Below are 26,735 nucleotides of genomic sequence, written 5' to 3' on the forward strand. Positions count from 1 at the left end.
GAATTATTAGTAAAATACTTTTAATGACAGTGTCTTGGTTAGTATATTTTCTGGCAATAAGAAATTTTGATTAATGATTTGGCCCTTTTTATTACTTTAAAATGTGTCTTTTCTGTGAGTTTTGAAACATTACCCAAAGAGATAATGCAATTGAAATGTTGCTAATATGATTGATTTCTTTTATATTTATATGTATACTCCTGAGAAACCTAATCATGGTTTGGAGGACTCTAAATACTTACTTTTTAAAAAGCTCCCTTTTCCTAAAATTACTTTGTAATTTTGTGCAAAGAGAATTTCCATAAGAACAGATCATAAACTGTACTACCAAATTAGATTCCATTTCTTTAGCTTTATCTCCATCTCAAATGCTGACATTCATCCCTATCATCAAATTTATTCCTACTGCCTACAGATGATCTTGAGATATTTTAAAATTAAATCTGTTCTCAAGTGGAAGATACTTCTTGGCATTGTGGATATTTTAATATGTGCTGTAGGAAGGAGAAAAAAAATCTCAAGAGAAAAGTTATCTAAATATTTTGAATAATAAAATCTATGTCAATTATAAGTTCCTTTAACTGAATAGTTGCAATGAAAAAAAATCTATGAGATTTGAAAAGTATTGGTTTGCTTCTTAAAATTAAACTAAATTGTACTGTTATACAAGGCTAATTTCAATTGTGTAATATTTCAGTCAGAAAATTTACCAGCATTTGGATTTAATCTATTGTGAGATTATGTTAAAAATAAAATATAATATAATTTATTAACATGTTCTATTTGACCAAAGAAGCACAGCCAGCGTAAGTGTTAATTCCTCAACTTCTAGTCAGTATCTCCTAAAATAAGTAGCCTCCTAATATTAGTGAAATTGCTTCTGTTCATTAAGTTGTCCTTGGTAAGGCAGCTGATAGTATGTCAATTTCTTCACGTTTCTACACTGACAGGATTATAGTTCTTAGGTAATTTGTGAAATCACACAGCTCTTATAATTCTACCACAGGTTAATTTGATTTTTACAGTGAAGATAATTTCTAATGATAAAAGCTAAAAGGCTCCATCTCCTATGACAGGTTGACTTATAATAATCATAGTTACATTCTTGTTAAATAAATATTAAATTCCAGACTTCAGTCATTTCTTTTCTTACTCAACAGGACACACACACACACACATTTACAATTCTTAATAAACATTCCAGACTTATCTGTGCTTAAAATGCAGACATATCTAATCAAATATACACTATGATAAGACACAGACATATCTAATAAAAATAGAATATAATAAGAAAGTCAATAGAAAATTTTATCATAATAATGTACAGAAATGTCTTATGTATCGCTAATACTGGCTGAAATGTGACATAGAATATACATTGAAAATAACCAAAAAAAAAAAAAGCCGGGTGTGGTGGTGCACGCCTTTAATCCCAGCACTCGGGAGGCAGAGGTAGGCGGATCGCTGTGAGTTCGAGGCCAGCCTGGTCTACAAAGTGAGTCTAGGACAGCCAAGGCTACACAGAGAAACCCTGTCTCGAAAAAAACCAAAAAAAAAAAAAAAAAAAAAAGAAAAGAAAAAAGAAAATAACCTACCTTAGTTAAAAAATATCTTAAAACAACAAAATGTAATGCATGTTTTTATAGATGTATGTATCAATGTATGACAGCAGAGTATATCATTGTGTAGAAAAGAACATATTTAAAGATAATAGTTTGAATACAGTTAATCAAAGTATATAAATATAACTAAAAAGACATCACAGAGCTAAAATATTGAATTATTACAATAGTTAGCTTTCAAATATCTACAAAAAAAACATTTTGTTTAAACATTTTAATGATTTTCCTATTTAAACTGCTAAAATTTGTAGTTGTGACAAAATAGAGCAGTACCCACAGGACTCTCTCTACTGAACCCCAGTTTTATTATAGAAAGAACGGTTTTGTGTGAGATGGAGTTCACACAGGAAGTGAGATTGTGATTTCGAGTCCATAGTAACAGAGAAAAAGCATGCTGGATTTATCTGTCACAAGCCTTAAGTCAGGGACTCCTGTGCGGGGCTGTTCCTTTAATCATTTGCAAAGTATTTTGCGGTAGTGTTCTTCAAGGCATCTCTTCAAAGGGACTGAATTCAGAATCTCTTTAAATGGAGCGAGGAGGGAATCTATAAGCTCAGGATTCCCACAGGTAACCCTGCTGAGGAAATCACATTTCCTAGATAATTTTGCCAGGAACTGGCAGGGGTTTGTTTCGGGGAGAAAACGTTTTTACCTTCCGTCACAAATGCGCCGCTGGCTCTGCCAAGATTTCTAAGAATCATCTAGATTCTTTGCCTGAAGAAACGGCTACACTGAAAGAGTAACTGATTTATAAAATTAGCAGACATGCCCAAAAGGTATGGCTTCCCAGAATTCCTCACGCATTGGGGTTTAGTGTATTTGCTTTATTTTGTTTCTAACGAGAACCATAGGCAGTGGAACAGACAATACTTAGAAACTTTCAGGGAATCAGGCAAGTGTGGCCTAGCACAGCAGGCTAGCTGCTATTTTTCAATCCAGTTCTCTCAGGCTTTTAAGCAGAGGGGAAAATGTCCACATCCTGGCAATTGGCTAACTGTCAGGCAGAGTTTTCTGCAATGGGAAATTTAAATCTGAATTCTGCTTTCCATGTATGCATTAGTAAATATTAGAGGAGTGTGCACCAGGGATTCCTAGCCTGATCAGTTACCTCTAACTTCTGTTTCATTGACTTTTTTTGCGATAGGAACTACTTTTTAATGTTATTGTCTTTTGCCTAGAAGAATAGATAGAGGGCAAGACTGTTAATGCCATATTTATTTGGGTAAATCTTTGCTTCCATGGTATGTATAAAATCAGGACAAACTTACTGTTCTCCTGGGACCTTAGCTAAGTGAGGCTAACAAGGAAAGTTGATCAAATGACTACTTTGCATTTTGCCCTGACAAGTCCACAGAATTTCTCTTCACATTGTTGCTTATTTTGAGGCCGTTCATCATTCCAATTGGTCCCTTGCTGCAAGGAAGATATAGTGATATCTTGGACTAGATTAAATAACTTGCACACTATCACAGAATGAAGAATTCAATATACCCCCCCCACACACACACATAAGCCTTTTCCATAGAAGACTCTTCTGAAATATTTTATAATGGTTGAACTAAACATAGATTACATGTTAAGATACTGTCTTTGTTTTCTAGGCTTTTTACATACTACACTGGATATGTAGAAGAGAGGCTTATTTTCAGTCATAGTTCCGGCCACAGGTCAAGGGTACTGCATCCTGTGACAGTCTGTGTAGGTAGAATGCCAGTGTAACACAGTTATTATCTCAGTGAGAGACAGGCGGTGTCTGTATATGAATATCCTCATCCCTCTTGCTCCTCTTAGAACACCACCTGTATTTATTCCTGAGCCTAAACTCTGGTAACAGTATCTAATCCTAGTCAACTTTCAGGAGCCAGACCTGGACTTAACATAGATTAAGTTTTCACCTATATCATAAAATATTGACTAAAGTTTACCTAAGTTTTCAGAGGGAACGCAATCTGTTCACAACATAGTACTTTTTTTTTTTCAGAATATGAATATCTCTATTAACTGATTAAAAAAGAATATTTAATTTCCAGCCCACAGATGGGCAAAAAAATCTTTACCAGATGTACATCTGACAGAGAGTTAGTGTCTAGAATATAAAAAAAAATCTCAAAAAACTAAAACTGAGCAAACAAATAACTTAGTTAAAAGATCAGCCACAGAACTTAAAGGGGAATTCTTTACTATATCCTACTTCCCCCATGACTATGTATTGAAACATTTCACCACAATTTCCTGCCATACTGTCCCTGGCACGATATATTGTGTACATAGCACCAATCCTGTTAACAGTTACAGACTCTCGCCCACACACATTGACTTCTTCAGTTATTTTATAGATTTTGAAAGGAAAATCCACACTTGTTTATTGACATAATTTTGTTACACATAGCTCTAAAATATCTCCACTTCAAGATAAAATATAAATAGCACCGGATGTTAATATTTAATGTTAATCAAGTTCATATATTATTTTATTGAGTTGCCATTGAATTATTTTAATTATTTCAAGATAATTACTTTTTGTCATCTTATATATTTTATTCAGTGAACTCAGATGGTCGTTCTGACAAAAGCTAAGTCCAAAAGCATTATCAACCTTTCAAAGCGATTTATGATAAAGAGAATTATTAAGAACTCCTGTTTAATTAATCAGGCTCAGGATGTGAATTCGCTTAAGACAAAAAAGTTTTTCCCTTCAGGCATAATCATTTGTCCTGGAGTATTTCCCTTATTTTGAGAAAAAAAAAAAAGAACAAACTTCCAAGTTAATAGTCTAGATTTAAATCTTCCAGTAAGGATTTCATATATGTACAAATCATTTCACTAACATAATTTATTATGAGATTAATTCTGTATATGTGTACTAGATAAAGCATCCTAGGAGACTACTTATTCAATGAGGCCTAAATAAATAAAACCACCAAAATAAAGATACTATATTGGGCATGTTTTGAGATTGATTGATATGATTCTAAGTCACTGATCTGGGGAATTTTAAATACTGCACATTGTACACTTTCTTTCATTAGAAGATTTACTTCCTCAGTGTTTATTCTGCCTGCCAGGTACCCGTCTAGGCTTATCGCCATATGTTTACTTATTTAGCATTTGTTTCGCATCTGCTTTGTGCCAGGTGTTACGATACACGTTGACTTCTATCACAAAATAAAAATTGCACATTACTCATGAGCACAGAATGAAGTCAGGGCTATTTATTCAACATCTCCTTCCCTGTTGTTGTTTTGTTTCCGTTTGGCATCTTCATACACAGTTGCCTGCTAAATAGACTATACTTGGATATCCTACTAATTGTGTTTATAAAATATTACATTCACATTTTAAAATAATGCTTGCATAGCCATAGCTTCTCTGACAGGATGGAGCTAAAAAATAATCCTTTAGGATTATAACATGGGGCAAAATATCATTGGCCCACTGACAAGAAGATGAGATTTCAGATGGATTCCAAGATTCCAAGACAACTTATAAACCTGAACAGCTTTTGTGTAAATTTTTTTAATCTTTATTTATTTTCCACCCAAATCTAAGAATTTACTGATAAAAACTTATACTAAAAATTGGCTTCAACTTTTTTAAACGTACAGATTTTGTTTTTGTTTTCTATTTGTATTTAGGTTTTGAATCAACATGAGCGATAAACCAAATGAAAATCTTAGTGATGTTCAACTTAAATATTAATTTTTAGCAATATAGAAATATGACACAATATGTAATACATGTATTTTCACATCTCCACCCTATTTAATCCTTGCCTTACCCCCCCCCCCCGCCACACTCAATGCTCTCTCTTCTATTTTTAGGCTTCTCTTCCACTTTTATGACTTTTGATTTGTTGCTGGTTCTGTATCGTGATCCATGGAAGTTAATCAGACTAATCTCACTGTGGTTGTGGGTGGAACTGTGGACCAGGGCTCAGGGAACTCACTAGTACATCACGACTGAATCCAGTGATGTCCTTCATTCCCAAGAGCCTTCAGCAGCCAAGAGACCCCAAGACAGAGCACAGACATGCTCCATGATCCCATGACTGGATATTGGTAGACTCAGTCTTGTGTAGGTACTATACTAACAACTGCAATGGCTGAGAGTCCATGAGTGTAAGAGATATGTTATGCCCAGAAGACATCACTTCACTGCATCCCTCCCCATTATCTGAATGTTTTGCTTCCTCTTCTGAGATGCTCCTTGAGCCTTAGATATTATAGTATGGACATCATACAAAGGCTGAACATCTAACAATTATTTATTTACAGAGCCTGAGATAGCTATTATATATTCTTACAGCATAATCGTTCATTATTTTTTCAAATATTATTTCCAGTTCTGTGAGTTGTTATTTTCCACTAGACTGAATTCTTTAAGGAGCAGAGTATTTTGATTTTGGGGAAAATAAAGATAAATCCATAATTTTAAAAGTGCTATGGATAAACCTCATTATGAACCTTCTGTTATAGCTAATGTAAATATCTACATCTGGACCCACTAGATTATTCTTAGAAAGATATACAATCTGGCTGATAGCATTTGTCCTAAATCGGCTATATGAGAATATTTGAGAGTTCTTTTGCTGTTTTAAAATATGTTTTAAATGCAAGCCATAAACTTCAAACCCTTACTCAGATCTAGCCAATGGACAGGACATTCTCCACAGTTGAGTGTAGAGTGGGGTCTGACTTTCACACGTACTCTGGTGCCTCATATTTGACCACGTCCCCTGAATGGGGAGACCTGGTGGCACTCAGAGGAAGGATAGCAGGTTACCAAGAAGAGACATGATACCCTATGAGCATATACAGGTGGAGGAAGTCCCCCTCAGTCACAGTCATAGGGGAGGGGAGTAAGGGGAAAATGGGAGGGAGGGAGGAATGGGAGGACACAAGGGGGATGTAATATGAATAAATTAATAAAATAAAATAAAAATTAAAACATGAAATTGATTTACAATATCTTCCTCCACTCCTTTTCTTCCCTCCAACCCCTTGTAGGTAAACTGCCTCAACCTTCCATGCCTCCTCACTCTGAAGTTGATAGTCTCTTTCTTTATTAATATTGCTACATATATGTAAATATATATGTATATGCATATGTGTATTGTGTACATATACATACACACCTATACACAATTTAGTCTTGTTTGGTGATGACATGTATATGGTTTCAGGGCTGATAAGTCTTCTTTGGACAACCAGCAAGGATGTTCATGCTAGGAAATGGCTAAGATTCCTTCCTTCTGCAGTCATCAGGTGCCTGCCCTTTTACGTCTCAGGGAGGGACCACATGAAGTTGTCATCCTTTTGTGCTTGCACTGATGTCACTGACAGTTTCTATGCATCTTGTCTATGCAGCTATTTCTAAGAGAGACTATTTCACAGCAGACTTCCGGGCATTCTGACCTTTTCCATCTTTCTGCTTCCTCTTCCGTAATGTTTCCTGAGGCATAATTGCAAGGTTGTGATGTATGTTGTGGCCGTGCTCTGCTGTTGCTTTGTATAAACAGAAATGTTGCTATTCATACAATATTGGTAATCCATAGCACACAGGGATCATGCGATGAATATCCCCAATTTTCATATACTCACTCCAAGGATGGTCTTTCATGATTTTCTCATACCCATTGGATTGATAGGCAGAATTATAATTTTCCTTTTTGGGGGGGGGATATATTGAGGGAGGGGCAGAGAAAGACGGAGTCTCTCTGTGTAGCCCAGGATAGACTCAAATTCATGATCATTTTACCTCATATTTAATAATTCTGGTATTACAGATACATGCTACAAGTACTAGCATAGTGAGAGTCGCTTGATAGAAGGAGAGCTAATAGACAATTTAAAGAGTTGTCCTGCACAGATCTATCCCAGAGTCATTGAGAGAATCACCAGGACCGCTGTGTAATGTGATATGCTGCACGAAAACCAATTCAAGTGAACTGAAAAGAACTGAAAGTTCTATGAAACTGACAGTTTATGATAACCAGTTTCTTCTATCTCCTAAGTAATATATAATCATTTTTAAATTTCTCAATAATTTTTCCATTACATAAAGTCCCGAACAGAGGTTTCATGGAGCAGCACCTCAGAAAACCCCTCTGGGGGGTTTTATTAACTCTATTTCACTCTCAACTGGAGCTCTGAATCATAATGTTTCTTATCATGTCCCAGCCTTGCACCTGCTCTGTAGTCTACTGTTATGTTTTCAGATATGTAATTGAAACTTGGTTCTCTCCATGCCCCAAGTGTCTTGGGGTCTACACATAAATGAGAAATACAAGAGGAAAACTGAGTGTTATATTTAGCCACATTGGATCCTCTTCATAGGAAGTCACAGCATATTTTATCTCTGCACGTTTCTTCCAACACAACTAAGATCTATTTTGTGAAAATTGACCACAAATTACCATTAGTAATAAAATAAAATGTACGTAAGTATTTTTCTTTTTTTAAACACATTTTTATTGAAAAATAAAATAATTCACATTACATCTCATTTTCTATCCCATCCCATGCATCCTCCCATTCCTCCCTCCCTCCCACTTTCACCCCAATCCCCCTTCCCTATGACTGTGACTGAGGGGGACCTCCTCCCCCTGAATATGGTGCTAGGGTATCAAGTCTCTTCTAGGTAGTCCGCTATCCTTCCTCCGAGTGCCATTGGGCCTTCCCAACAAAGGGACATGGCCAAATATGGGGCACCAGAGATCCTGTGAAAGTCAGTCCCCAGTCTCCACTTAACTGTGGAGAATGTTCTGTCCCTTGGCTAGATCTGGGTAGGGGTTTGACGATGACTGCCCGTTTTGTCCTTGGTTGGTGCTACATAAGTATTTTTTCATTCTCAGCACAAAGTACATATATGCTTTTATGCATTTGCTTCAAAATTAACAAAAAGTTATTTATGGCTTACCACTTGTCAAATATAACACTGGAACAGGAAATATAGAGCTGCTAAGTGTAAGAGAATAATGAGATCATTGGTTGCATAACCTTGAGCTACTTCAGCATCTCGAGACAATATAAAATTGCCCTTGTTTTCTCCCAGGATTGAAACTGGGCAATGAGTCTTTTGGGTCCAGCTGTGACAGTTCTTAACTATGATAATCTTCAATTCATAGCTCCCTCAGCGCTTCTGCTCCTTCCCATAATCTCTTCTGATACCATATAGATCTTGTGGCTATTGGTCATTTGTCTTTATTTGCATATAATTTGGCCTTGTGTTATACCTTGCTATGTATGAACAAATACTCTTTATGATATTTTATCTTTACTACATATCTGTCTGCTTCAATATGGGTAATAGGAGACATTAAAACATTACAAAACATCTTAAATAGCCAGAATCATGTTTTAATTAATATCTCAAATTCTTGAGATTTTAATTATGTATTTGCTCAGCTATGTCTGCTTTGCTCCATCCTTTGACATTTTCTAGTATGCCTTTCTGGGATTTGGATTTGCTTAGGCCTCTTATTACCTTTACCCCAACTTGGGATTTATTGGATAAATTCTGACTGATGGAATTAAATTTTGAAAATAAAAAAATATAAGATGCAATTGTAGACTCAGTAGAATGAAAGGACTAAGTAAATGACAGAGACAATGGCAACCATGGTTATATTAGGAAAGTTATAGATTTGGCTGATAGTGAGGAGCTGAAGTCTTAATGCTTTTTATTTTACTTCTGGTAAAACTTAGAATGAGTTACTTTTTTAATACTTGAAAACATAGTTGGCAACCTCAGGAATTAGTTAAAGTAGAGAGATTTTTGTTCAGGTATTCTACTTAATCACAACTTAAAAATTAGAGGCTTTAATTTGTCCCAGGTGCAGGGTGGTTGGTTATTCAAACAAAAGTTTCTTAATTTATAGTCAATAATTATATAAAATATGTCATAAATATTTTGTATGGTATGGAAATGCATTCATCATACAAATACAATAAATTATTTAACAGATGATAGAATTGTTGAAAATTATCATTGTGTCATTTATTCATAAGATGCCAATCCTTTGTAAATTAAACACTTAAACAAACAAACAAAAAACCTACAAATTTTGTACTGGAATTTGAATTAGAACAGGAAACTAGTGACTCTCTTCTTTCCTCATCCATGTTCTGAACCACTTGAGAGAAGTAAAGTAGAACGTCCAGGTAAAGAGAGAGACTAGAGTTCTTATCATTGAGCATGAGATACATGGACATATAAACATGTAACATTAATGAGAGGCCCTCATTATAAACTCCAAATTATTACTAAATTCTGTATCTAAATTCTTTTGCAGTCTTTACCTATATCCAAGCAGGAAGAAGCAGAGGCCGATTATGTTCCTGAAGATGGGAGCCAATGGAAAAGGAAATTGACCTATATATAAACAGTTGGAACAGACAACTTACTGTCCTTTGAGAGAAGTGAGGTAGGTAACTCAGACAGCCAAGAGCACTTCTTCTGGTGTCATCAAAAGAAACACATGCTGTATTATTTTGCCGAGGCTCCAATATAGAATCATCTTTAAAACAAATACTACACATCATGACCATTACAATTTACTTTAAAATTAGATACTTTTGTAGTTTGACCTAACTAGATGGATAAGTGACCAGGTGAATGATTTGAGGTGTTTTGCTTTGGAAATGACTTAATCTTTTATTGCAAATGTAGGAGAGGAGAGTTGAGTGGCTATTTTTTTCCCTTAACATGTCTTATTCTATTACCAGCAATAGCATTCCGAAATTATTTCATTGGCCTTGAACCAACTTGCAGTCATAAAAGGAAGCGTAGCACGTAGTTATTTTTGTGATAATTTCTTCCCATCATCTACAGAAAAGTATATTTTAAAAGTTTATGCTGATCCAGAGGTTTTACCTTTACCCTCTCCTTGCCTCTGTAACTTTTTAAATCTCTGCTAGACTTCAAGCTCTCATAAGATTATAAAGACACATCATGTGACAGACTTCAGAGCCCTTTACACCTAAATGGAGAAGGTAAAAAAAAAAAGGCAATTATCATATAGTGCAGGAGCTGTTGGGCAGACCTTTGGTACATACTTAGCCAAACAGCAAAGGCTTAGAACAGCATCCTTTCTCAACCCAAACTGTTATTTTCTCCCTGCATCACACACTAAAAATATGTTTCAGTAACGCAGAGACACTAAAGACCCACAAATCCATCTCCTTATACTACTGAGGCCAGTCCAGAGAAAAATTCATGCCCAGCTATTTTCCCAGGATACCTGTGGCATGTATTAACACTGTAAGCCTAAGAGTGTGTTTGGCTTTTGTAAGCACAACTCCAGGAAAAGGAGATTAACGCAGGCAAGAGTCACCTAGATATGAACAAGATTTCCTAGTCCTATATGCGAATTGAGTATGGGTTTGGAAGTTACTGGTTATCAATATTAATGAGGCATCTGTCTACATTGACTCTAGGTAAAATGTAACTCAGTTCTATAAAACTGAAAGCATTAAAACTAAGCCTTTGTAATGGGCCATCTTTTTCATCATCTACGTACCAGAATTTGCAGTCTACCTTTCATAAGACTGAATACTTCATTTTTTTTTTTATAAAAAGCTACTTCTTTTGTCTCTTATTGCCACAATAGATATTGTGTTCATGTAAAGAATAAAAATTCATGTAGATTACAGAGTTATAAGAAAAGGAATCAAAATGCAATGAAATAGGAAATATTTGTGTCACTTTATGTTTTTGATTGTGTCTATAAATATTAATGATAGCATACAAATAATTTACAGATTGACTCAGGAGCTGTTATATATTGAATATTGATTCAGAATTGGTTTTATGCATAAAATATCACCAATCTGCATTCTCTTGGAGCTTCCAATTTAGTGGAATGAAGCATACAATGCAAAAAGTTACCAAGAATGCTGTATTTCACATTAGAATAGGCTGGGTACTTTAAGGAAGAGTAAATGAAATGCGTATATATGGAGAGTATACTGTTTAGACAAGAATAAGAAGACGACGGTTAATACTTACAGATGTTTACGGGAATGTATTTTAAGCAGAAGGAGCAACAAATGCAAATTGGCTAGTCCTGAGAACATACACACAGGTAACAGTATACAGATGGAGCAAGTCATACTTAAAATATATATTTATATACCTACATAAATGTTCATGTAATAGCAATTAATGTAAAAGAGGCAATACATTTGAAACATAGTGAGGCAAGGATGGGTATGAGAGAGAGTGTAGAGTGTGGGAGGGGAAAGGACCTTAGTATAACCTCAAAAATAATAAAACTATAAAGAATTCTGATTTTAAAATAAAGCAAGAAACGACAGTGTAGCTTTGGCATATTACATGGACAAGAAAGAGAACAAAAATATGAGGTTAAAAAAGGATGAAGTAACAAGGACATTTTGTAAGTAACACACAAGCAATTGGGTTTTGTATATTCCTGTTTTGTTATTTTTAAAATATTTTAAAATAGATGTTGAGAAATGGTCATTTCTGAAGGGTTTCTAATAGATGAGTAGGTGCTTTTCCTCTCAATTGACAAGTAATTATAGAGGATCAAGACCAGAAACAGTTCAAAACTAATTACAGTAAAAATAAAATATTATTTAGAACTAAATAATTAGTGATTAAAATGTAATTATTCCTTTGTGGAAGGAAAGGGAGGAGGAGTGGATAGAGGTAGAAGGCCTGGGAGGAGAGGAAGGAGGGAAAGCTGTCCGGATGTAATGTAAATTAATTAAAAATGTTATGGCCCATATATGAATACTCAGATAGTGTGATTGTTCCCCTAGAAGTTTTGTCCACATTCTACTGCTTAGAAAATACAAATGTTATCTGATTTGAAACAGGCGTTGGAGCAGTTGAAGCTAACTTAAGGAATCTGAGCTGAGGATATAATCCTGAGCATTAAACAGGAAAAGGCATTATGAAGCCCGAGACAGGTACTATAATGTGTCCATAAGTCCAAAACTCTGGTTGACCCCTGAAAATCAAAGAGCTAAGGAACAGCTCCTGGGGCTGACTGAACACTTTATTTTACAATGTTGACTTCTCTAAAGGTTATAAAGGTATAAAATTCTGGTCTTCTCTTGAGATGGTCTGAATGTAAAATATTACTTCACCCGAAAATCAAATTTTGATAGATGAATTATCTTCTGTTATAACATCCCAAAAGTGTCTTATATTGATTTGTGAAACATAATGCCTTAAGAATTTAAGTAAATTTCTTAGTACAATATGTGATGACTTTGCTGAGTCCATACAAACAAGCTAAATATCTATACCCTCACCTGGGGTTATGGTTAAGGTCTTAACACATCAAATGAAATTTTAGAAATCAGATGAATACATTCTTTCCCCCCTCATTTGTTCTCTCCTTTTTTCTCTGAAAAGTATAAAAAAAAGTATTATTGTACATGTAAGTGTGCATTTAAGAGTATTTAAATATAGCATAATAATACTAGAGTTGAGCTACCACCACCAATATCCATCTACAGAACTGAACTTTTTTGTCATTATAAATTGAAACCCTGTACTTAGTTGACAATAACTGTACATTCTCCCCCCCTCCTCCCATCCACAGTAGCTTCCCTGCACTGTTCCAGCAACATTCCACTCCATATATATATATATATATATATATATATATATATATATATATATATATATATAAACTTGTTTCTTTTCTGTATATCTCCTTGCTGTTTCATATAAATAGGTAACTGAAACAATATTGGCAAAGAGCAGGCTGACAATTTATTAAGCAAATGAAGTATTTTTGTTATGGTATAGAACAAAAGTGAGCATCTAAGTGCTCTTAATTCAAATGTAGAGTAGTAATATTTGTAAAGTAAAGAAAATATCCTGTGAGCATAAATAGTAGTTTAGAAGGGCATTACTTTTCATACAAATGCTATTCTGGTGCTTAAAACAACTGTACACCTGATAGGATAGAATGACATTAAGAATAAATGGCATACCTTTGGATTTATTATTTACAAAAAGCTCTTGACAGCAAGAGGGTGTACAACTTGCATTCTCTAAGCAATTGGGTTTTCTAGTCTATCTCAAGTATGGCTGTGGCCTGATGTCTCCAACCCACTGAAGTTTACCCCAACAATACCCAGAAAAATTAATATATTAAATGCAATACATATATACATATATTATATAATATATATATACACAAATATATGTATACACACACATATATATGGGATGATGTTTAGCTCATTTAAAGTATTTGAATAACTTTTAAAAATATTATACATGAAAAATTCCTGTTGGATTCAGAAGACACACAGGGAGGAAGAATATAGCTAAAACCATAGAAACAAAAAAACCATATTTTTGTTGTTGCTGTATTATAATTATTATTATTATTATTATTATTATTATTATTATTATTATTATTATTATTATTATTGTTATTATTATTATTATTTTATTCACCATACATCTGGATTGTAGTTTCCTCCCTCTTATTTTCCTACTCCCACCTTCCTCAACCCTCAGACCTATTCCCCTCCCCTAGACCTCTGACACGTTGGGTCCTCCTTCCCCACCCTCTGACCACAGCCTATCAGGTCTCATCCAGACAGTTGGCATCTCCCCTCCTCGGTGTTCCCACAGGACCTCCCCACCAAGGGCCAGTGATGGAATTCAGGGCACTGGAGATCTTGTCAGAGGCAGTCCTCTGCTCCTCCCCACCTTTGCACGTGTGGAGAATGAACTGCTCGTTGGCTACACCCAAACAGGGGGTCCAGGTTGTCTGCTTGCTCTGTCCCTAGTTGGTGTATCAGTCCCTGCAGGGCCACCTTGGGTCCAGATCCCTCAGTCTTGATAGTCTCCTTGTGGAGCTCTTGACAACTCCCCCCCACCCCCCACGGTCCTTCAATCCACCCTGTCTTCCATACAAATCTCAGCACTTTCCTCAGAGTCCTGCTGCAAGTCCCAGTATCTGTCCTGATCTCCCACTGGGTGGAGTCACTCAGAGGGCATCTATGTTGGGCTAATATCCACTTATAAGTGAGTATATACCATGTGTTTCTTTCTGGCTCTGGGTTACCTAACTCATGGTGATCATTTCTAATTCCTTTCATTTGTGTGTCAATTTCAAGATTTCCTTGTTTTTAATAGCTGAGTACTATTCCATTATGATACCACAGTTTCTTTATCCATTTTTGGTTGAGGGACATCTAGGGTTATTTCCAGATTCTGTATACTACGAATAACGCTGCTATGAACACAGTTCAGCAAATGTCCCTGTGTGGTGGAGCATCATTCAGGTATATACCCAGGAGTGATATAGCTGGGTCTGTCAGTAGTTTTATTCCCAAGTTTCTGAGAAAGCACCAGATTGATTTCAAAAGTGATTGTAGAAGTTTGCACTCCCACCAGTAATAGAAGAGTGTTTTCCTTTCTCCACATCCTCACCAGCATGTTCTTTCATGTGAGTTTTTGATCTTAACCATTCTGATGAGTGTAAGATAGAATCTCAGAGTTGTTTTATTTGCATTTCATTAATGATTAGAGGTGTTAAGTATTTCTTTAAGTGTTTCTCAGCCGCTCGATGTTCCTTTGTGGAGAATTCTCTGTTTAGTCATGTACCCCATTTTTAATTGAATTATTCATTTTGAAGGTGTTTAATTTTTGAGTTCTTTATATATTTTGTATAATAGTCCTTTGTTGGATGTAGGGTTGGTGAAGATCTTTTCCCAGTCTGTAGGCTGGTGTTTGTTTTCTTTGACAGTGTCTTTTGCCTTACAGAAGATTTTCAATTTCATGAGGTCCCTTGTATTAATTGTTGATATTAGAGCCTGAGCTATTGGTGTTCTATTCAGGAATTCTTCTCCTGTGCCAATGGGTTCAAGGCTCTTCCCCACTTTTTTAAAAAACAGATTTAGTGTGTCTGGTTTTATGTTGAAGTCTTTAATCTATTTAGATTTCAGTTTTGTGCAGGGTGATAAATATAATCTATTTGCACTTTTCTACATGTAGACATTCAGTTAGACCCACACCATAACCTCATAGATGAGTGGCTATAGGGTGAGATCCGGTGCCTGCAGGGACTAGAGGAATCCTTCTGTGGACCAGCCAGGTGGCCTGAGGTCAGATGCACTTGTATTCCACATTGTAAGATCTTCTCTGGCCTGGGAGACCCAAACACTGGTGTTTTTGGCCCACAGTTCAGTCTAAGATACTGAGTACAGTGAACTGTATGCAGGTCTGTGGTTAGGTGCTGGAGACCCGGAGCATACCTACAGGGACCCTGGGATTTTTCTATGGATTAGCTGGGTGACATGAAGCCAGAACCACCTGTGTTCCACACTCTGTGGGCCCATCTCACCTGGGCAACACCATCACTGGTGTTTGGGAATCTAAAGTTTGTTCCTTTGGTCACTGTGCAGTCACTGGTTTCCTGCTGATCAGACACAGTGTGATTGGTGCTGCCATCTTGGATCCTTCCCAATATATTTTCTTTCCCTGGTGGTTGTGGTGGTTGTGGTGGTTGTGGTAGTGGTGGTGGTGGTGGTGATGGTGGTGGTGGTGGTGGTGTGTGTGTGTGTGTGTGTGTGCGTGTGTGTGTGCGTGCGTGTGTGTGTGTGTTTAAAGTGCCATATTTACTTTGCAACATATGATGCATGCATGTGAGTTCACACAGGGTGCATTCTAAGAAAATAAGCAAATATCTTATATTTTCAGATCAATTCAATTTTCTAATTTTAGACAAAATTTTGATTTTTAAAAAATTGTCTCCATTACTGATTTGAGGATATATAATAATTTGAATGGAGTCACAAATACAGATTCACCCCCTTCATAATTCAGGAAAGAATAAGGAGCATCGAAAATAATAAAATCATCATAGCTAAGTTTTTTGCAAGACTAAAATAGGGGAATATTTGAAACAACTGTAATGGTTTCCTAAAATATCACTCAAATTACGGTGGGGCCCTTTGAGCTTTTGCCTAATAAAGGATCATTATGCCATCTTTTGCCTTTACATTGGACAATATGGGTTACAGGAATTTTATCCTTTGGTCCTGTGGTATTTGCACATGTTCTAAACATTACACAAATACTTAATTTTATCCATTTACACTGATTTTCTTCTTTATCCCCTCCAAAATGAGACACTATGTTCTGTCACTTGGGTGTAGTTATAATGATCACACGTACTGATATTGCCGAAGGCAGAAACAGAACTGGATCAAGGAAATGTGACCCCACGTATATGACTTTAGACTTCAGTTGTGACAGCTAATGTGATCTTTGCCTGAGGAAAATGAGTCCCTTGACAAATCTCATCCTGCTTCATAATCTGATTAGAAAATGCCTGGTGGAGTGGGAAGGCAGCACGTGTGGATCCACTCACTAATCTGATGAGAATTGCTAAGCCTCTCAAGAAACTTTACTGAGTTGGCTCCTATGCACAATTTAAAACATATTACACCTTGATGGGAGGCTGTTAAAATTTGGTATTTTGTGCAATAAATGAAAACCATGGGTGCAGACTGCACAAAGTCAAAAAAATGCCATAACTAAGACCTTTTCTTTGGGATGTACACACATTTTTTAGTGGGCTTCACCATGCCCTATTTAACTAACTAGTCAAGACAGTGAGATTTTTAGTTTTCACAATTAAAATCGAAGGATACTCTCAAATATTGCCATAAGATCAGTAGACAAGGCGCTGTGATTTCGGGAAGAGGGTCCAGTTTGACAAAGGGAGTAGAAGATAGGAAAGGAACAAAAAGGCTGCCTGAACTTTCACTGAGGACACATAAAATTGGTTACACTGGTCTTTTAGCCTTCTGCCAAGAATGCCAGGTCATTACAGAAGAGTTAGTTGGCTTCTTAGTACACTGGTGGTTGCTTAAGAATTCTGTATATAATATGCAAATTAGCAATGTTCACTTTAACAATGAAAACTCAACCAATTCTCTCTTAGCTATTAGGTTAGTGTTATTCCGACCATATCGCTTTGGCAGGAAAGATAGATTTTATATTTAGTGTATGGGTGATTGATAATCACATGAGTATATAATATGTCAAATTTATTCAGAGTTAAATTAATTTCTCAAAAATTTTTTGAACGATTAAATAATTGACAAAAATCAAATGAACATGCATGCACACACACAGTGCTTTCTTTCATCAGTTAAAAGTTAATTACTGTACACCAAGATTACTAGAAAATAAAAATTTTTAAAAACACTATAGGTTTCAAAATGCTCTTCTCTATAAATTTTTCTTTAAAAAAATAAGACATCAGATATCAAATCTCTATTGTGAAGACTTTTCCTGAGAGACATGCAGATATATTTCGTTCATTCTACACATGAGCATTATAAATTGGTTTTCTGCTTCAAAGTGTATAATAGGAAGTAGACACAGATGAGTGAAATATGGCCCCTGACCTAAGGAGTTCTGTAACCTGCAAAGATATCTTATCACAACTCTGATACAAGGAGATGTACAAAGTACACTAAGTTGTGATTAAATATTTTAAGATATACAACCTAGAGTACACAAATGTTGAAAACGATGTATCTATTCTATATATTTAAGGCATCAACTAAATCACCACACAATTTTAAAGCCTTCCTTTTACACTTGACAAGATTTATTTTTATTTAAATGCCTGAGACATCACTTTAAACTTTCAGTGCTTTATATTCTAGAATACAACATGCTTGTGATGCTGGAATAGTTTGTCCAGTTTGCAAAATAAAACAATAATATGCTGCCTTAATTTGGCACGGTGGAAGAAAAAAAAAATAAAGATCCAGGTGCCTATAATTTTCCAACATTATAAGTATATAAGAATTAAAATATGCAACCTGGTGGACAGCTCACAGGTGTTTGACAAAAATGACAAAAGCTGACTTTCCAAGATGGGGTAGAGAGAAGAAAAGCAAAGCCTGCTCTACCTAGCAAGTTGCCTAGGAGACCAGTCCATGGTCACCAGACAATGAAAACACACAAAATGTCAAGGAGCTTTAACCCCTGGTTTCAGAAGCCTTTTAAATATTTTCTTAATTCTATTTTTTTAAAATAAAAGAAAATATTGAGCAGATAAGACTTGTAATGTGAAATGTATAAATGGTAAAAATATTAAAAAATATAATAACACAGGATATCCTTCGACTGTGCATTCTGAAGCAACACAGTATCTAAATGATTTAATTGTAAGTAAGGAGTGGCAATGAGTTTCCTCTTTTTGACTTTAAAACCTGTCCATGTGAGACAGCATTTGATAAATCAGGGCTATTCACACTCTCTTATCAGGTCCTGCCAGGTTCCTTCTGGTTCTTATCTTTGCTGACTTGCAGTGCCTCCTGGGCCCACATCCGGACTCTCCGTGTAGTAGTAGCATCCCTGATCTCATCTCTCCATGACCAGGCATATCCCCACGCAGAATCTGTTGATTCCTATGGACAGCTTGCTGAAACTCTTAGCACATCAGGCCAAAGTTGCAACCCAGGCAGCCATGCACAATCAGATGAAACTAACTTTCTGCTTGGAAACTATTTTTCCCACTCTAATGACTGCTATCTTGCCTATTATTTATTAAACAATGGGCACTCAGCTCAACTAATCTGGAAAGTGGCTGTTTTATGCTACTAGGTATTAAGTAAGGTTTTTTTTTTTTTACTACACATGATTGTTTGGAAACATAATTTGCTACGAATATCTTAACTACAAACTATATATCTATTTGGTATATGGGTGCAAATCTCAAACAAATGCTTTGTAAGACTTCTTTTACAAAAGATGAAAAGGGGTGGGAATGAACTGAATAAATTAATGAAGCTCCCTGTTAATGTTTAACTGAATGAGTAATTGAAGTATCTTGATACATAAGTAGTTTAATGAGAAAATCATTATGTTCCACAGTCCTCAAAAAGGTCAAACTGTTTCTATTACTAAGGATAAAGAGCCATTTTACACTGGTGGAGTAATCATGTGCATTTACATTAATATCTACTTGTATCTATTTTATTAAAAATAGATACTTTCTCATACAGCACAATATATCCTGATTATAGTTTCCTTCCTCCTCTTCTACGCCTCCCACTTCCTCCTCACCTCACCTCACCTCTTCTCCAAATCCATTTCCTCTCTGTTCCTCATGAAAAGAACAGGATTCTAAGAGATGATGACCAAACATAACAAAATAAAATGAGATGAAGCAAAAACTGTCATATCAATGTTGCACACAGCAACCCAACAGGAAAAAAAAATGACCTGCAGGAGCATAGAAATACTAAGCTAATAGCCATAATATCTGCACAGAGGACTTGATACACACCCATGGAGGCCCTGTTGTTTCTGCTGCCGTATCCGTGAGCTCATGAGTGTCTTTCTTAGATGATTCACGGGGTCCTGTTCTCTGGGTGTCTTCTCTCCACTCAGGCTCTTACACTCTCTCTGCCCTTTATTCCTTCCTGTTTTCCTGAGCTCTGAGGGGAGGAATATGATGGAGATCTTCCATTTAGACTCTCTTGCCACATAATGTCTGGCTGTGGGTTTCTGCATGTCTTCCCATCTGCTGCTAGAGGAAGCCTCTCTGATCATGACTGGACAAGGCACTGATGTAAGAATATAGCTTAATATCATTACGAGTTATTTTTTTTAAATGTATATATCCATTTTACATCCTGATCATAGCCCCATCACTCCTCTACTCCTGGAACCTCAACTCCCACACTCTTTCCCCTATTTCCTCTCCCTATATCCTCAGAAAAGGGGGACACCAACCCACCCTGGTACATCAAGTCCCATCAGGGATGAGCTCCGCTTCATCCACTGAGGCCAGGCAAGGCTAGGGCAAAGTGATCAAAAGAAGGCACCAGAGTCCGTGTCATAGACATCACCCACTCAGCTTACTTGAGGACCACATGAAGATCAAACTGCCCATTGGTTATGTATGTGTATGGGGCCTAGGTCCAGTCTATGTATGCTCTTTGTTTAGTGCTTCGGTCTTTGTAAGCTCCCATGGATCTAGTTTAGCTGAGTCTTGCAGCATTCTTTTCCCTTGGGTCCTTCTATTCCTCTCTACAACTCTTCCATAGGCCTCCCCAAGATCTGTATAATGTTTGGCTGTGAGTCTCAGCATCTTCTTTGATCAGCTGTTGTGGAGCCTCTCAGAGAATGGTTAAGTTAGGCTCCTGTCTGCAACAGTATCGTTAATTGTGTCAGGGGTTGGCTCTCTCCCATGGGGTGAGTTATTTTCTTTATACTTTTTGTTTTGAACAGTAGTGCTTGTTTTTATCCTAGGCATCTGGGATTTCTAGTCTCTGATTCTTGCTTATACAAGAAGTACCAGTTATGGGTTCCTTCTCATGGAGTGGGTGTTATGTTAAATCTGATATGGGTTGTCTACTTGTGCAAGTTCTGTGTTACCAGAAACCAAGCATAATTTGCAGGAAGGACAGACTGTAGGTCAAAGGTTTTGTGGCTGGGTTAGTTTCCACATTTCTATTTTAGCCTGCAGACAACCTTCACACACATAAGGTGATATATAGTCACCTACTCAACTTCTCCATCTTCAGTTAACTGTGTGGGTGTTGTCCTCTTCAATGGGGGCAGGACTGTCAGTGTGTGGAAACTAACCCTTTGGTTTAGCAACAGCCTGGAATGTTTTGGAGTTTCCCTGAGACCACCTTCAACAATAGCTCAACTGGCTGCACAGAGGTTCTCCACTGGAAGCCATGTCTGGCAAGAAGACATAGCCAGATGAGACCCCGTATCCCCAAATATTAATAGTCCTCATCAGGATCACCTTCATGGATTCCAGGAAGTGTTCACAGCATTAGGTTCTCACATCTCTTTCCTAATGCCCCTCAATTCCAGCTGACTCTCCTTGAGCTCCCTCCCTCCACCCGGTACCCTGTGTCCTGCATCCAATCTCCCTTTATACCCCTGTTCACCCCTGAGTCTACTCTTAAAACTTATTCTGCTTACCCATCCCTGGGATATACATGTGTCCCCCATAGGCCCCTCCTCTTTTCCTGACCTCTCTGGGTCATTAGTTTGTAGCTTGGCTATCATTTACTTAACAGACAACAACTACTTATAAATGAATACATACCATATTTATCTTTCTGGGTCTGGGTTACTTTACTTAGTATAATTGTTTCAAGTTCCTTCCGTTTTCCTGCAAATTTCATAATGTCATTTAAAATTTTTTATTTATTATGTATACATGGTTCTGCCAGCATGTACACCTGCACACCAGAAGGGGGCACCATATCTCATTATAGATGGTTGTGACCCACCATGTAACCACACAGGAATTGAACTTAGGACCTTTGGAAGAGCAGCTAGTGCTCTTAACCTCTGCACCATTGATCTAGCCTCCATAATATCATTTTTCTAAGGGCAGAATATAAGGCTCCATGTGATACATAAATGTACCATATTTCTTTATCCATTCTTCTGTTGAGGAACATCTAGATTGATTCCAATTTCTGGCTACTACAAATAAGACTGCAATAAAAATGTTTGAGCAAGTATCCTTGCAGTAGGACGAGTATATATTCAAGAGTGATATAGCTGCATTTTGAGGTATATTAATTTCCAATTTTCTAATGAGCCGCTATATTGATCTCCCTAGTGGCTGTCCAAGTTTGCACTTCCAACAGCAATGGAGGAGTGTTCCCCTTCCCCTACATCCTTGCCAGCATGTGCTGTCACTTGTGCTATTGATCTTAGCCTTCCTGACAGGTGAAAATGGAATCTCAAAGTAGTTTTGATTTGCATTTCTCTGGTGTCAAAGGGTGTTGAACATTTCTTTTAAGTGTTTCTCAGCCATTTCAGTTTCATCTCTTGAGGATTCTCAGTTCTTATCTGTACCCCATTTTTAAAAGTTGGGTTATTTACTTTCTTAATATCTCATTTCTTGAGTTCTTTATATATTTGGATATTAGTCCTCTATCAAATGTGGAATTTGTAAAAATCTTTTCCCATCCTGTAGGCTGCTGGTTTTTTTTTTCTGGTTGACAGTGTCCTTTGCCCTACAGAAGCTTTTCAATTTCATATGGTTAATTTATTAATTGTAAATGTTAGTGCCTGCACTATCAGCGTTTTGTTCAAAATTCGTCTCCTATGCCAATTCATTCAAGGTTATTCCCTCTATTTTCTTTCATTGAGTTCAGTGCATCTGGCTTTATGTTGAGGTCTTTGACCTACTTGGACTTGAGTTTTGTGATAGGTAATGAGTATAAATTTATTTGCATTCTTCTACATGCATACATCATGTTTCTCCAGCTTTTTTTTTTCTGGTGTGTATTTCTGGACTTTTTTTTTTTTAAATAAAAAAAATCATGTGTCTCAAGTTGGGGGACAACATCTATCAGAAACCAGCATATGCTCTTGTGAGGGTTACACTATGGCTGATTCAATCACTTCTCTATATTCTAGAAGCTCAATTATAGCATGATAGAGGACAGATTTCTTCTTAAATGCCTAGACTAGATTTTCTTTTCTTTTCCTCATGATCTGTCTTGTTTTGTTTTGTTTGTTTGAGTCATATGCCATGAGGGAGAGCCCACCACTGGCACTACTAATAATATTCTGCTATACTTGCAGACTTGAGGCATAACTCTCATCAGAGTGGCATCAGCCGGTAGCGGATGTAAACAGATGCAGAGACCCACAGCCAAACATTAAAGAGAGCACATGAAATGTAATGAAAGAGGGGAGAAAGGCTTGAAAGAGCCAGAAAGGTCAAGGCCGTAACAAGAAAACCTACAAAAAGTACTGACCTTGGACCCATAGGGGCTCACAGAGACTGAACCTCCAACCAGGGAGCACCCATGTGATGGGTCTCCCCACACATACAGAACATGTGTACAGCTTGGTCCTCATGTGGGCCCTCTAACAACAGAAGCAAGGGCTGTCTCTGACTCTGGCTTGGATTTGGATCCTTTTCACCTAACTGGATTTCCTTGTCTAGCTTCAATAGAAGATGTGCAGAGGCTTACTCTATATGCCAAGGTAGACTGATACCCACGGGAGGTCTCTCCTTCTTTGAGAAGTAAGAGAGGGGGCCTAATGTAAGGTGAGGGGAGGGGAAAGCAGAGGGACAGACTGGGAGGAGAGGAGGGAGAAGAGGTTCCAACCAAGATGTAAATTTAATTAATTAATTAATTAATTAGTGAAGAAACGTGTGTGTGTGTGTGTGTGTGTGTGTGTGTGTGTGTGTGTGTGTGTGTGTGTACATGCATGCACTGATTTATGCCTGGGTCTTCAATTACATTGCATTGATCAACTTGTATGTTTTTATGCCAATTCCATGAAGATTCTTGTTATTATAGCCCTGCAGTACGCTTGGAATTTGAAATAGACCTTCAGCAGTTATTTTATTGTTCATGATTGTTTAAAATATTCTGGGTTTTTATATTTTCAATAAGAAGTTGAGAATTGCCCTTTGAAGGTATATAAAAAATGTGTTGGGATTTTTATGGGGATTGCATTGAATCTGTAGATTGCATTTGGTAGGAGGATCATTTTTTTCTATGTTGATCCAACTGACCTATGAACATGAGAGATCGTTCTATCTTCTGATGTTTTTTCAGTTTCCTACATCAAAGGTTTTATCATGCAATCTTTCACTTGCTTGGTTGTTATCCCAAGATATTTTATATTATTCGAGGCTGTTGTGAAAGGTGTTGTTTGATGTTTTCTTTCTGTGTCTGTGTGTCATTTGTATGTAGGACGTTGATAATTTATGTGGGTTAATAGTGTATTCAGCTACATTGCTGAAAGTGTTTATGAGCTGCAGGAGTTCCCTGGTGGAAATTTTAGGGTTATTTGTGTATAATATATCATTTGCAAATAATGATACTTTGACTTCATTTCCAATTTGTATCCACTTAATCTTCTTAAGTTGTCTTATTAATATAGCTTAAACTTCATGTACTATACTGAATAGATATTTAGAGAGTGGAAAACCTTTTCTTGTTGCTGATTTTAGTAGAATTGCTTTGAGTTTCTCTCCATTAAATTTAATGTTGGAGATAGGCTTGCTATAAACCACCTTTATTATGTTTAGGCATGTCCCTTGTATCCCTATTCTCTCTGGGACTTTTACAATGAAGGAGTTTTGAATTTTGCTAAAGACCTTTTCTTCATCCAAGGAGATGATATTGTGTTTTTGTATGAATGTTTGTTTATATGGTGGATTACATTTAATGATTTTTGTATATCGAACTATCTAACCCTGCATGTCTGGGATGAAGTTTACTTGACATGGCAGGTAATCCTTTCAATATATTTTTGGATTCCATTTTTTGATTTATTGTTTTGATTATATGGTAAGGGAATTTTCTTTTATAAGCTATTTGGTGTTTTAGATGATCCTTTTACCTTTATAGGCATCTCCGTTATGTTGGGAAATTTTTCTTCTAAGATTTTGTTAATAACATTTACTGGGCCTTTGAGCTGCGATTATTCTGTTCCTTTGTTTTTCTTATTCCTAGATTTTGTCTTTTCAAAGTTCCCCATAACTCCTGAATGGTTTGTGTCAGGAATTTGTTGTGTTTAAACTTTCATTGACCAATGTATCCATCTCTTTTGTCATGTCCTCAATGCCTGAGCTTCTTTCGTCTAGCTCTTGTAGTCTGTTGGTGAGTCTTGCCTTTATAGTTCCTATCAGTTGCCTAATTATCTCATAAATTAATTTAAGTTAATTAAATTCCCTGTTAATGTTTAATTGAATGATTAACTAAAATATCTTAATACATATGTAGTTTAGTGGGGGTGTGCATTAAGTTCTATCTTCCTCAACACAGTAAAAAATGCTCCTATTACAAAGGATAATTAAAAAAAGACCTTTTATAATAGCAACAAAATCATGTATGTCTACATAACACCAGGACCTCAAAGCAATTAAGAACTTAATGGACTGAAAACCTCACTGTGTGCGTTTGACTAAATTGAAGGAATACGCTGTTTCTACAAAGGCTTGTTTATGTGTAAGTTATTATAATGTGAACACTTGATGTCTTGAATATCTATCTATCATTTATCTCTCTGTCTCTCTGTCTCTCTCTCTGTCTTTCTCTGTCTCCCCCAATCTCTGTCTCTGTCTCTCTGTCTCTGTCTGTCTCTCTGTCTCTGTCTCTGTCTCTCTGTCTCTCTGTCTCTCTGTCTCTCTGTCTCTCTCTGTCTCTGTCTCTGTCTCTGTCTCTCTCTCTCTCTCTCTCTCTCTCTCTCTCTCTCTCTCTCTCTCTCTCTGTGTGTGTGTGTGTGTGTGTGTGTGTGTGTGTGTGATCTGCAGTTTACTTAATTACTTATGTGTGTTCAAGACTCAAAGTATTTGACAAAAAGTTTTGTCCTTTTAAGGATTTAATGATGCTGGAGACAGTCCAAGTCCTGCATAATTTTTAAAAATAAATTCAAGCTTACCACTTATGTTAAATAATGCACATATCCTAGGATTTAAAATTTTTCACCAGATACCAGGAGAACAGGATATATATCTTGACATATCTAACACTGGTTGGAAAAAATGCCCCAAACAGACACAATGAGAATGAGGGAGAAGGGAAAAGCAGAGGTGGGTGAAAAGATTATGACATTCCAAATACCAGAGAACGTGCTATAGTACAGCTTCTCCTAGAAAATGGCTGCATAAATGTGACTAGAAGAATAGCAGTATCAACAGGCCTGCTAACTTCCAAGGAGGCCTACCTTACAGCTTGCCATTCCTAGACAGAGACCCACTGGCCACTAATAATAACTCCTGGGAGAGGAAGACTTGTTTTCTCCAAGTGGTCAGCCCTGAAACCATGTACATATAAAAACTGCATCCAAATAATTTAATAGAAATATGTGTACATATGTATGAGCGTATGTTTATGGGTTATGAGAGAGAGTATACAACAATAACTATCAAATAAAAGAGGCTTTCAATATTTGAGTAGGGTTTCGGGGAGAAGTCAGAGTGTGAGGACCTGAGGGGGCTGGGGGGAAGAAAGAGAGGGGGCTAGCCATCTATCTATCTACTATCTATCTATCTATCTGTCTGTCTGTCTGTCTGTCTGTCTGTCTGTCTGTCTATCTTTCTTTCTTTCTATCTACCCAACTACCTATTTATCTGTCAAT

At 36.7% G+C, this 26,735-nt stretch overlaps 1 long non-coding RNA gene across 3 annotated transcripts in view; it reads left to right on the forward strand.

The window, feature by feature from the left end:
• LOC311605247 overlaps positions 1-26,735 on the forward strand; it is a 54,455-nt gene that overhangs the window by 21,690 nt on the left and 6,030 nt on the right. For all 3 annotated transcript variants that reach the window (XR_014781859.1, XR_014781860.1, XR_014781861.1), the window contains one exon: positions 9,919-10,050. This is a non-coding gene — a long non-coding RNA (uncharacterized lncRNA). The remainder of the gene's footprint in view (positions 1-9,918; positions 10,051-26,735) is intronic.

Source organism: Acomys minous (assembly GCF_964271855.1).
Source record: "Acomys minous genome assembly, chromosome: 9".
In the NCBI taxonomy this organism is placed as follows: Eukaryota; Metazoa; Chordata; class Mammalia; order Rodentia; family Muridae; genus Acomys; species Acomys minous.